This window comes from Argiope bruennichi, chromosome 11, assembly GCF_947563725.1.
Source record: "Argiope bruennichi chromosome 11, qqArgBrue1.1, whole genome shotgun sequence".
Classification (NCBI taxonomy): domain Eukaryota; kingdom Metazoa; phylum Arthropoda; class Arachnida; order Araneae; family Araneidae; genus Argiope; species Argiope bruennichi.
In genome coordinates this window covers 29,311,748-29,325,750 of record NC_079161.1, presented here as the reverse complement: position 1 = coordinate 29,325,750, position 14,003 = coordinate 29,311,748, and positions in this window count along the sequence as shown.

Sequence of the window (14,003 nt, the reverse complement as noted above, 5' to 3'; positions counted from 1 at the left end):
CTATAGTTTTCTCGGTCCTTTAATATAGATAACATGAGGATAGATAGCATTGATGAAAAGCAAATATTGTCGATTAAATGTTTAATCAAATTCAATGGCTGTGGCAATGTTTTTAGAGTCAAATGAAACATTCTATAGTTTTCTCGGTCCTTTAATATAGATAACATGAGGATAGATAGCATTGATGAAAAGCAAATATTGTCGATTAAATGTTTAATCAAATTCAATGGCTGTGGCAATGTTTTTAGAGTCAAATGAAACATTCTATAGTTTTCTCGGTCCTTTAATATAGATAACATGAGGATAGATAGCATTGATGAAAAGCAAATATTGTCGATTAAATGTTTAATCAAATTCAATGGCTGTGGCAATGTTTTTAGAGTCAAATGAAACATTCTATAGTTTTCTCGGTCCTTTAATATAGATAACATGAGGATAGATAGCATTGATGAAAAGCAAATATTGTCGATTAAATGTTTAATCAAATTCAATGGCTGTGGCAATGTTTTTAGAGTCAAATGAAACATTCTATAGTTTTCTCGGTCCTTTAATATAGATAACATGAGGATAGATAGCATTGATGAAAAGCAAATATTGTCGATTAAATGTTTAATCAAATTCAATGGCTGTGGCAATGTTTTTAGAGTCAAATGAAACATTCTATAGTTTTCTCGGTCCTTTAATATAGATAACATGAGGATAGATAGCATTGATGAAAAGCAAATATTGTCGATTAAATGTTTAATCAAATTCAATGGCTGTGGCAATGTTTTTAGAGTCAAATGAAACATTCTATAGTTTTCTCGGTCCTTTAATATAGATAACATGAGGATAGATAGCATTGATGAAAAGCAAATATTGTCGATTAAATGTTTAATCAAATTCAATGGCTGTGGCAATGTTTTTAGAGTCAAATGAAACATTCTATAGTTTTCTCGGTCCTTTAATATAGATAACATGAGGATAGATAGCATTGATGAAAAGCAAATATTGTCGATTAAATGTTTAATCAAATTCAATGGCTGTGGCAATGTTTTTAGAGTCAAATGAAACATTCTATAGTTTTCTCGGTCCTTTAATATAGATAACATGAGGATAGATAGCATTGATGAAAAGCAAATATTGTCGATTAAATGTTTAATCAAATTCAATGGCTGTGGCAATGTTTTTAGAGTCAAATGAAACATTCTATAGTTTTCTCGGTCCTTTAATATAGATAACATGAGGATAGATAGCATTGATGAAAAGCAAATATTGTCGATTAAATGTTTAATCAAATTCAATGGCTGTGGCAATGTTTTTAGAGTCAAATGAAACATTCTATAGTTTTCTCGGTCCTTTAATATAGATAACATGAGGATAGATAGCATTGATGAAAAGCAAATATTGTTGATTAACCCTTTAAAGAGCCATTTTTTTCTAGTCATATTATGTTAAAATATTTTTAGGCTGAAATTAGAATAAGAAAAGGGATTCATTTAGCTTATTAGACAAATTTAATTTGATTAATTAATTTGGTTAATTAATAATTAACAAATCAAGACGCATCATTTTGTGTGAGATAAAGAACTGAAGCCTCTAAGTTTCTGTCTTTCTAAAAAAATTTGTCAGAACTGATGCCAACCTACATAATTTAATACAAGGATTGATAAATTTGGTGGGAAGCATACTTCCCACGGCCCTAGAAAGGGTTAAATTTAATATACTTCTGAGTGGCTTGATAATACGTTAGACAACATGTACATTACTGGCGGAAGAAATTAATTTCTTGATTATATTTTGTACTAGTCGCCTTAAACGACCTACTGGTCTTCCGCTTTTATTGCCTTTATTTCGTTTCAGTTAAATCTTTTTTTAAACTTCATGTTCAAGATTCCATCAAATTGTTTGATATTAAGTTTGAGTATTTTGATCGTCTGAGTTAAATTCTGTTCATCGTATGCTTGAATTTTTCCTGTGGGGACTGCCCCGTAATATCGTCGCGTTATTAAAATCGTAAAAATCCAGTTCATCAGTCTTCTAAATTTCGCTGTGCTGGAACTTCAGGGTTTATTATTATTATTTTGTTTTGTAAAGCTTATAAAGATGTTAAACAGAACCATTCTTCTTTAGCTTTCAACAATGGAAGAAAATCAGTATTTGGCGACACGTTTTGAATTTCATGGCAATTTAATCTATTATTTGAAATTAGAGAAAAAATTGAAAATTGGCGAAACTTAACAAATTTTCATGATTCATAAATTGATATAATTAAAAGGACAATGTTTTAAGTTTTATAGCGTTGTAAAATTCATTTTTGTTCAATAATATTTTTGTAAATTATCACGGGAAAAAAGACTAAAATTCATCTTAATTTTTAATTAATAAAAAATCTTAAGAAAAGTAGCGCCGAGGTGCATATCCCCGTCTCCCAAAGGTGTATATGTGCCAAATTTGGTAGCTTTAGGTCCAACGCTCTGACTTTAAAGCGCCAACATTTACACGCAAAAAAAAAAAAAAAAACGCACGCACACACACACACACACACACACACATATACATTCATCTTTATTATAGAGATTAATAAACGCCTTATCTTTCGGGGATGTTTTATCTTACCAATTCAATTAAAAATCCATAACTGCTAAAATTCAGCAAAAATTTGTACGGCTGTTAAAATGGTATCATTAAAAAGACAAATTTTTAAATTTTAAAACGTGTAAAATTTATTTTTGCGTAAAAATATTTTTTTGAACTTTGTGCAAAAGCAACAAAAATAAACGTATTTAATTTCAAAATTCTAATTAAAATCTTTAAAAAATCGTTTCGTGGTGCACCTTCTCTCGATCCTCCAAGGTATAAAGTGCTAAATTTTATAGCTATAGAACAAATGGTCTGGTCAGTAGATCGCCAATACACGCCCCCACACATTTCAACTTTATTATATGTAGAGATTATTAAACAACTTCTCTTTTTTCAGGAATCTCTTGTCTTACTAATTGGATTTAAAAATCCATAACTGTCAAAATTCATCAAAAATTTGTACGACTATTAAATTGGAACCATTAAAAAGACAAATTCTTGAATTTTGAAAAGTGTAAAATTTATTTTTGTGCAATAGTATCTTTTGAAGTTATCACGCAAAAACACACATCAAAATTCACTTTAATTTTTGTTGCATTAAAATTCTAATTAAAATTTTTTAAAAATCATTTTGAGTTGTATACACTCGCAATCCTCCAAGGTATGAAATGATAAATTTTGAAGTTGTAGGACAAATGTTCTGATCTATAAAGCGCCAACACACACGCACACATTCATTTTTATTATTAGTGGAGATACTCTCGTGTAACTCGGCATGTACTCAAGGGACTATTCATACCTCTGATAGAAAGGCAGTATTGTGATAATATTTGGATTAGATCTGAGGAGGTGGGTACAAAACCGGTATAAATTGAAATCATTATGTTTTGTGTACTTTTCATCATTGTAGCGTTTCTTGCAGATATTTCATACCTCCCTAATCTAAAACTTATAATTCCACGGCAATATTTTTCGAGAAATGAATGCGACAACCTGTTCGGTTCCTTTGTATACTTCTCCCTTTTCGATTTCTAATAATAAAAATAATAAAATAACAAAAAAGGATACATTTTGGTGACAGCAGTCATTTTCTTGTCCCGTTAGGACTCAAACGCCGCCCAGACAATGGGTCTAATCGAAAATTCCATAATGGAAAGCAACAAGCGGACGATGAGACATAAAACTTCTGGAAGAAACGGGGTGAAAAAAAAAATAAAGAAGAAAAGGGGTATTTAGGCAAAAACCAGAAACACATTTTCTATCGCCACTTTTCAAAATAAATTTCCCAATCGGGTTGTGGATAAAATATAGAATGGGGAAAAAGAAGAAGAGGAAGGAAAAAATTAAATAAAGAAGTAGAAGAAGCACCGTGGTTGTTCACACTTCCATATATTGGTATCATTTTCTCCAGTGATGAATAACCATACCTTGACACGAGAGCGGTTATTGAACAATCCAACGACAAATTCTTCGTCGTCTTGCGAAGGTTCTATTGAATAGCAGAGTCGTTTCCACCGTCTTGATGTATACTTCTCCTCCCCCCCCCCCACCCCTCCCTCCCTCACCTCCCTTTTTTATTTAAAGAATACCTCAACAGCAACAAAATAAAAAAAATAATAAAAAAAGAAGAAAAGCAGTAAAAAATTACACATAAGCAGCGGCAACCACTTCTTTTTTTCTTTTTCTTTTTTTTTTCTTCTTCTTCTACCCCTTCTTAGCACTATCATTCGTTTTCTATCTTTTAATAATGGTAAAAGCAAAACTCGCAAAGAAAAATAATGAAAAAGAGTTAACACACACACAAAAAAAAATAATAATAAAGAAATAGAAGAAGAAGAAGAAGAAGAAAATGATGAGAAAATATGAAGCTTCAGGCTGTAAAAATCCTTTCATGAAACTTGTGGACTCATCTCTCTATGTTAAAAATGTTTTTTTTTTTTTTAATGCAACCTTTTCATCTTTTCCGATTCTATGAGCTTCTGTTCCTGTTGTATATATCTATATATTTTACTATTTTCTAGAAAGCTTTTATGGCAACACAGAGGAGATGAAAGGGGGGGGGGCAAGCATCGAATCGATAGAGGTTGGGGGTGAAAATCGATATTTGCAAAAGAGAGATGGTTTTTATTTACTTTTAGTTTTTCTGGACGCGTGTTTTTCTTTTTCTCGTTCTGTTATATAATTTTTTGTTGTTGTTGTTGCTGTGTTTGGTCTGTTCTGTACTTTACTTCTCTTCCATTAATATTATTAGCATTTCGAAGGGATAATCTCTCTGTGTGTTGGAGAAAGGTAATGTTACGAATTCGGAAAAGATTGAACAAGGAGTTGGTTAGAATGTATGCATTAGAATTTTTTTTAAAAAAAAGTGTTTTGTGAAAGCGAAATGAAAATTACTTCAAAACTTTCTATGTAAACAATCCTGACATCGATTCTTATTGCAATTTGTCATGAAAAAAGGTCCGAAATGTTTTTATATATATTTTTTTTTCCTTTCATAAATGTAAATTTTGTAGTAGTATGATTAAAAATAATCTTAAAATAGGATCTTATCTTATTTTAACTTCTATGGTGAAGTAAAAAAATAGTACCTGGCAGGAAAAAAATTAAATATATTCTCTAATTTTTATGCATTTTCGGAAAAAAAAAATGGAACTAAATATTGAAAATTGATAAATGTACAATTATTATTTACATATAGCTTTATATGTAAATATAGCTTACATATAGCTTTATAGTATACATATAGCTTTATAGTCTACATGTCTGTGTCAAACCAAAGACCCATAAAAAAACTTCTTTGCATCGAAGCAAAAAACTTTTTATAAATCATTGTTCAAAAATCAAAATTTTTTCATTCATTGCTTATTTTGAAAATTCATAATTATATATTTTTTTTATTAATAATGAACCAAAATATCAAGATTCAGTGTTTTTTATATTTAAAGACAAATTCAGTAAAAATAGTATGCCTGAATTTTATAAGATTTAAAAAAAGTAAAATGAGAATCAATTCAAACTTTTGATATAAGTAATCCTAACAACGATTTCTACTACAATTCATCATAAAGTTTTTATTATTTTCTTTTCTTTCATAAATATAAATGTCCTCGTAGTATGAAAAAAAAAATAATCTTGAAGTAGAATCTCGAATATTTTTCTATTTCTATGTTAAAGTGTTAAGGTAAAAAAAAAAAAAAACTTTTTTTGCATTTTGAACTTTTTTTTCTTGCATTTTTGAAGGAAAAAAAATTACCTACAACGACTAAATTAGAAACATCCCTCATCTCAATATTCCAAATTCTAGAATAAGAATTAAAAAAAACTGCATTTTTGCATCCAGTAAAGAATTTGCTAATTAATACTAATCCTTCTTATTCTGCGTGACGTTGGAAAGTAAATGGAGTTTGGGGCATGACATTTTTTCCCGCTCCTTCTGATACTTCTATTAAAGTAATGATATAGAAGATGTGATATTTTATCTACATGTCGCTCCAAAACTGGCGTCTTGGGCATCTGTTCCTTTCTTGCCCCACATATACTGAAATACTGTAACCATTACTAACCACTGTTTTTATGAAGTGCGAAAGTGCGAGCATGATATTACTCGGAATTAAATATCGGTGTTAACTTCAAAAATGAATTAATTTACGGATGAATCACAGTGCTTACCATTAATAAACTTGAGGGGGGGGATAGTGATCTAATTTTATTTGTAATTGTGCTAATTTATCAAATTATTTTGCAAGGTTTATAAGTTGACTTTACTTTAAACCAACTACTCCTACCCGCTCGAAGATACACTTAAAAATCAGAATGACCGGGTCACCGCAACAGCAATACTGACGGGAACTGTGAGTCCTAAGGGCCATCACCAGCGACGGTACAACCCTTCCCTAAGGAAGTACGGAACGTCATCGATGGGAGGATCAGACCATCACTTTTTCTGTACTCACCAGGGTATCAAGAACCAACCACCATGCCAGAAGTTTCTCATCCTCAATGACGTCCCACAATAGGGAGTATAAGATAATAAAAATTTTAAAAACATTTTATTGGTATATTAAATGTAATAAATAAAAATCAAACTGAATTTGGAGGTTAAAACAAAAATCGTAAAAGCTTGAGTCTCTAATATAAATATAGATAATTTTAGAATTTCAATGAATTTAATGAGTTTTAATTTTTAATAAATGTCCAAGTCTTTCTTCCATTTGATTGCTTTAAAAAGAAAGATCCTTATCTTTTGGAGTTACTGCATTTCGGAAATGATTAACAGTCCGATGAAGAACAGTGTCGGAAAATAATTCTGTTTACTGACTGTCATTTATTCTTGCCCCAGCATTGGGGAGGGAGGATTGAAGGGGGAGAGGCGTAATGGAAAAGCAAAGCAACAAAGATCATTACTTTTTAAGCTAAAATAAAAGAATACCTACCAAAAAAAAATTCATACCGGAATGTAAATATCATAACCTCCAACCGAATTATAAATTCTTGCCCATTTCACACCTCTTATTGGACTACATCACCGCCAAATCCACGCCTTAATCCAAAAAATCCGCAAAAACCCAAGCGTTAATCTCCAAAAACAATAAAGGAAAAAGTCTGGAAATCCTCAAATTTACATTCCGGCACACATACACACGTGACTCTGGTACTGGCAGACAGATATTTAAACTCTGGAAACGCGCCGTCATTTGAAAATTACATCATCAGGAAAAGGTTAGGAGGAGGAGGAGGAGGAGGCAGATGGGGGGGGGAAGACCGGCTATTTTTCATCTCCCCCCTACGCTGATGGGGGGGGGGGAGGCCACGAGGTTTATGGGAAGGATTCATCCAGTCGTATTCAAATATATAGAAGAGCGATTTATTATTCATGGTTCGTAGGGTTCGGCGTTAGCTCGGTTGTCAGTTACGGAGTGAATTTGATATATGATTTGCATGCCGAAACCACCTTAAGCCGATGGGCCGAGAACATTCGACGCCTGATATTCGAACTACACCCCCCCCCCTCTATAACCACCCCCTTTCTAATCTGGGACCGATAGCAACCCTCTCATGCCCACCCTCCACCCCTCCCTTTCAAAGTCTTCCGGGTTCTACGGCAATTTCAATTTACTCTCTGCATTTAAAGGCGGAGTTTAAAGTTTAGAGGAGAGTAGATGCCTGTTGGGGGTTGGCGGAGGGGTGCACAGACGACTTCTGGGATCGATGGGACACGTTATATTATAGCGCCCCTCTATTGCCTAATTGCTGTGGAGTTAATGGCGGCGATGTTTCGGCGTAAATTACTGCGGCGTTTCTGCAATAGATGCTTTCTAATGGGGTTTTGGAAGGGATGGGGGTGGTTTGGTGGTTTCACACTTTAAATTGTTATCGTCTGATAGTTCAATGCGGGCAATTTTGAACGCTGTTATAAGTAGGCCGTAGCTGCCTAGCAATTCATTCATATCAGCGGAAAGTCCTCGGGGTGATAATTTAATGCATATTTGAAGTATCTTTTTCACATAATGGCAAATAATTTCTCTGAGTGACAGAGATTTAAAGATTCCATTGCTGTTCAGTTCTCATTTCCGATGTTTCGATTATTTCCATTTGAAGCTGCGTTCGCAAGCATTTTTTCTTCGAAAAATTTTTCTACCTTTTCGTGGTAACAGAGACGTTTTTTTTTAAATCTTTTTATTCCTGCCGTCACATAAATATAATACCCCGATTTTTGAGCATGGGATAGCGTAATGGTAACCTTTGAACATCTGTGTATAATTTGAGATAATTTGAGTTAGTTGGTAGGTGTCCAATTTTGAAATTACTCGGAAAATAATTTAGGGTCATATCATGTTGTTTAAACTGTGGTAAAATATCAACAAATTATTGACCAACAATTTTCTTGTATACTTAATATAGAGAAAGTACAGTAATATTAAAAGAATTGGAAGAAAATATTTTGACAAACCGGCGTTCTGGCATAAGGGTAGTGCATCTTCCCCGTGATCTGGGCGTCCCGGGTTCGAGTTCCGCTTTGGGCATGGCTGTTCTCCTGCTTCTGTGTTCTATCTGTGAGGTGTGTGAATGTGCCCTCCTGTAAAAAGGGGTTGTGCAAGCGAATGAGTGATGCGTGAATAGTTAAGTCGTACTCTTGGCCCAAGAGGGCTCTACGATAAAAAACAAGAGGCGCTCCCCCTTATGCTTAAATCGGCTATCTTTGAACAGCGGGCTTGTCCGTGGCAAGTGCCATAAGAAACAACAGATTTTGACAAATCTCCAAGTTTTAGACCTCCCTGAACTCGATTAACACTTTTGGAAAGTGTCCATCCGTCTGTCTGTCTATGGGAAAGATAACTCAAAAACGTCTTGAGCTAGTCGGATAAAATTTCATATATGGTCTTTATACCTAATTTGTATATTATCAAATTTTCAGTAAAATCAGTTCAGGAGAATTCTGTCTGATAAATTTAGTTTAACACGAAAATTACGAAACGAAGAGAGCTACATAGATAAAATTCGATACACAGATTTAACATCTACAATGTAGATATCTGTCAAATTTTGATCTAAATACAATAAGGGGTTAACTTGTCTGTTGGTCTTACTTTCAGAAACATTTAAATTATAATTCAAAAACATACTGACTAAAATACATCAAATTTGGTGCTAGATTTTGTGACTACATGTATAGTTTTGTGTCAAATTTTTGTTTCAATTGGCTGGGAAAAACGAGTCTAAAGTACGAATTCGATTTTCAAATACTATTAACGCATGCCAGAAATGAATCGCCAAATAACTCGCCAAAGATCACATTGTAGATTCAGTAAAAAATGGTAAATTCGCGCCAAAAGTTAATATTTCCTAACTATTCTACGCCAGTGCCATGCAAGTAATTCTCTTGAATAGCACCTTTTTTAAAGAACGTTTTAGAAGATCACTCCCACTAATTGTTTCTTTTATTAGCAAGAATGCTATTAAAATATTTTGTACTGATTTCTATATACTTAGGTTTGATTCGAGTTTAATGCTGATTTCCCATGGATTAATCAGTGGCGAGCTTTGGCATTATATCCACCCACTCGTGATATTTATCTTTAAAAAGTGATTTAAAAATACTAATTTCTGTCCCGAAGTTGTATTCTAAACCTGGCACTCGGGGAATCTACGCCACTATAATTGAAATAAGTTTAATTTTCCACAATCCTCATCCTTTGAATTCTATGTCTAAGTTTTGGCTACTACTGAAAAGCTCCTGCTGGAAAACAACTTTTACAGATGTAACTGGCATCGAGGGGGTGTTACACAAATACTTAAAATCTTGCCAGTCTAGGGATGTTATTGCACCATGGTTCAACTATTAAGGATAAACTATAGAAGATTTTCTTGATTATCTTTATAACATTTTGAAACACGATCATATTTTTTAAGAAAATACATCGCAATTTTTCAAATTGTATTTCTAGAATTTCATAAATTTCTGTACTAATTAGGATGACGGAAAACGAACACTCCTGCAACCGGTGAGCAGTGTTAATTGTATTGTTACTGGCCTTCGTGACAGCACTTTTCTATTTTACGTCACTGGTGACTATTTCTAGAGAGAAATCTTCTCTGGGAAAAATATTTTTAAATAACTTTATAGTTTCATTAATGCTAGCTGAAAACGTTTCAGTCGATAAAGGGAGACCCCTATTTTTCTTCTTGTTTTTTGTTAATTATGAATAACAATTTATATTTTTGACACTTTTCGATATTTTCTGCCAATTTTTAAATTTCTTGTTTGCTCAAAGAAAGAAAGCATTACAAAAATTAATGCACTCAAGAATGATTTAAGAGAATACACTAAAAAAATGAATAGTCTGAAGAATGATTTGAACGAAAAATATATTAGAAAAATTAATACGCCGAAGAATTACTTAAAAATATGCATTAAAAAATAATATACTGAAGAATGATTTGAACGAAAAATACATTAGAAAAATTAATACGTTGAAGAATGATTTGAATGAAAAATACATGAGAAAAATTAATAGACTGAAGAATGATTTGAACAAATACATGAGAAAAATGAATAGACTGAAGAATGATTTGAACAAATACATGATAAAAATGAATAGACTGAAGAATGATTTGAACAAATACATTAGAAAAATTAATACGTTGAAGAATGATTTGAACGAAAAATACATTAGAAAAATTAATACGTTGAAGAATGATTTGAACGAAAAATACATTAGAAAAATTAATACACTGAAGAATGATTTGAACAAATACATGAGAAAAATTAATTCACTGAAGAATGATATGAAAGAAGGATTCACTAAACAAACTGAAACGTATTTTTTTTTTATGCTAAAACTTTTTTTTGCAGATTTTTAACTTACGGAAGAATTTATTCCCTGAATATCTTATCTTTCACTTCATACTTAGTAAAATAAAAAATAAATGCTGAAATTTATCTTAAAGCCTTTTTACGTGAAAAGAATAATATTTAAATGATATATTTATTAAATTTTAAAAATAAAGAGAAATCATGAAGTATCAAGAATAATAATCATTCTTTCTTGAAGCTACTTTAATTTCTTTCATTTTTTTTATTATGAAAGCATTATTATTGCAAAGCATTAGTGCTATTTAAGTTCGGAATATTGGATGCTTAACTAATAAATTCTACTCGTTTTTTTTTTTTTTTTGTTTTTTTTTGAAGATTTCAACAATACATTTTGTTCAGTCAATATTGTTTCATCCTTTGTAACGTTGCATTACTTTCTATATAAAGTATTTAATAATAAATCATTTTAAGTTTTTCTATTGATAGCAGTAAGAGGATTAATAATATAATACTTGAGATAAAGTGTGAGAAAATGGATGTTTTTAATTTGCAACGATGTCTTCTGAAATTAAAGTAGAATCATAAGAGTAAAGAAAAAAAAAGAGAAGATTCTATTCTATCCGTTTTTCATTTTCTTTTAACAAAAAATCCGAAGCAAAAACAAACGACTTGTCATTCTCTCTCTACTCAAAACTCAAACGATAAACGAAGCTATTTCCAATTATATCTCCCCTGACGTTTGTAACGTGAGATGGGTGCAAACAGATCATCAAACAAAAACCCTCCTTTTTCTTCATCGCTCTCTCTTTTTTTCCAAGAAATCTCAAACGGGAAATGTTTCTTCTTTTCCCTCTAACACCAAAAAAGAAGAAAAAAAAAATCTTGTAATATTTTGTAATTATTACAAGAAGATTTCTTTTTCTTTCTTTTTTTCCCAGAAAAAATTCTAATGAAGGCAGATGATACCACATCCAAATCTTCCAACTCAGCTCAACTCCACACGTCATCTTTCTTTTTCCCTACTACCTCTTGGCTTTTCCCTACTCGTCTTTGAGGAGGAGGGACTTTCCTCGGGTAGGGGGGAGGACAAGGGTGGCTTCCCCCCTCCTTCCTTTTATCTTCTTCCTCCTCCTGAAAAGCTAAAAAGAGGGTGGAGCGTATGAGACGAACGCCGTTGCCCATGGTAACCACGGATCAATTAGGATCCGAGCAGTCTTTGAGTGGGAGTTGATAAAGCTATTGTCTCTTTCCGTCTTTTCCCTTTTATTATAGAATCTCCCCGACTCCCTTTTGAATGGAAAAGGCGACGCAGCATTGAAAATTCTCCCTTTTCAGCAAAGCATTCGCGTCTTATATGGTAGCTTTTGAATGGCCGTTCTCTGCACACACACACAGTGGTGGCGGTGTATTCTGTTTAGGGCCATAACAATATAAAACTGCACAGGCTGGATATTAGGGATGCTGGCTAGAGAGCCTTGTATGAATGGGGAGACTGGAGGAGGGGGGGGATGCGTAAGATAGGCTGCCTTTTGTGCCATACACACACTTTATGGACGAATGTCTCGTTGCCTTTCATTTGGGTTTTGAAAGGAAGGAAAAAGTTCCTTTTGTCGTTGCCCTCTTCAAGCCCCAAAAGCCCCAGCTTTTGTGAGTCGAAAAGATAAAAGGGCCCATGGCTTCTCTTTTCGAGTTTAGCTATCCGTGGGTGCTATAAGTTGCCCGGGAATCGGGCAGGACTTTCAGAACGTCTCGGGTTGGTTCGCGAACATGTCTCTCTCGGTCCGGGCTCGTCCTAAATGGAAAGATATCTTTTGGTGTTGTGCCTGCCTCACCAGTGCAAAATTTCCTGCAGACGTCCTGTCCAAAATCTTCTAGTCCGTAAGATCTTCAGGAGAGTGAAGCCTTAACTAGGCTAATTGTTCTTTCGAGTCGGTGCCATTGCTTATGTGGTTCAACGATTTTGAAGAAGTGGAATTATTCCTTACCAATCGATTAACAACTTCCTTAAGTGCCTCAGACACCCAGCTTAAGATGCCCCATCAAGGAATAACCTTATCCTTAAGTCCTTGAGTCGCCAGTGAAATTTTTATCTTGTGGAATGGGTCATCACTGAAAATTACCTCGTGCCTTAATTTTTGAAACGTCAGGGAATTTTTTTCCCTATTTTTTATCCCGAGGAAGGGGTCAGCAAATTTGAAATATCCTTTTTCTGTGGAATATTTAATGTTTTACGTTAAACAGAATTTTTTGTGATAAAAATCCAATGTGCCCACATTTATGTTGTTTCGAGCGTAAGCTACGATGTAGATGAATTGCTGGAGAAATAACTTTATCTGTCTCGATCAAAAAGATAATCGAACGTGATCTTGGTTAAATTACTTCTATGAAGGAGATAACCTTATCTTACGCTAGTTTTCAAGGTCACCTCTGGGCATTGTTTAATAGCGGAGGCATAAAGTGATATACAGTGAGAAGCCATGTTGTGCCGTTTTTTATTTTTCATTCAATAATTATCTGACGACATTTTCCAGGAAATGCGTATCGTTATTTTATTAATTGTCAGATTGCAATTGATTGCTCCTCGGAAATATTGATTGGTGTGCGTGAGGTTAAGGGCTAAAGCTAAAAATCGATGAGCAATAGTAAATGGAAACACGGTGTGCTAAATCATTTTTAACACTTATTTTAGTGCTAAAATTCACAAATTATTTTTGTTTTATAAAGGGACTCAAGTTTTAGATTTCAGAAAATACACAAAAAAATCATAATTTGAATGTAATTATGCAATTTTTAATCTATCTCTGCTTTAATGATTTCGCATTTGCTATTGTAAAGTGGATTATATATCCGAATTGAATCGTTAATCCATTTACAATGGAGTATTTATAATATTATTTATGTACTGTATTTGATTTTTGAAAATGCCAGGACTTTTCAGAATTTTTTTTTTATGGAAACAAGTGCTTAAAAGATACATTTTGCAGACGGTTCTCAATTGCATAATTACGTCCAGTTTGTCTTATTATCAAGAATTTCTTAATATTTGATAAATATTTATTTTTACTTGCATTTATGTTGATTATTAATGTACATATATATAGTAATGTTATTTGCCGTCAACTAGTCC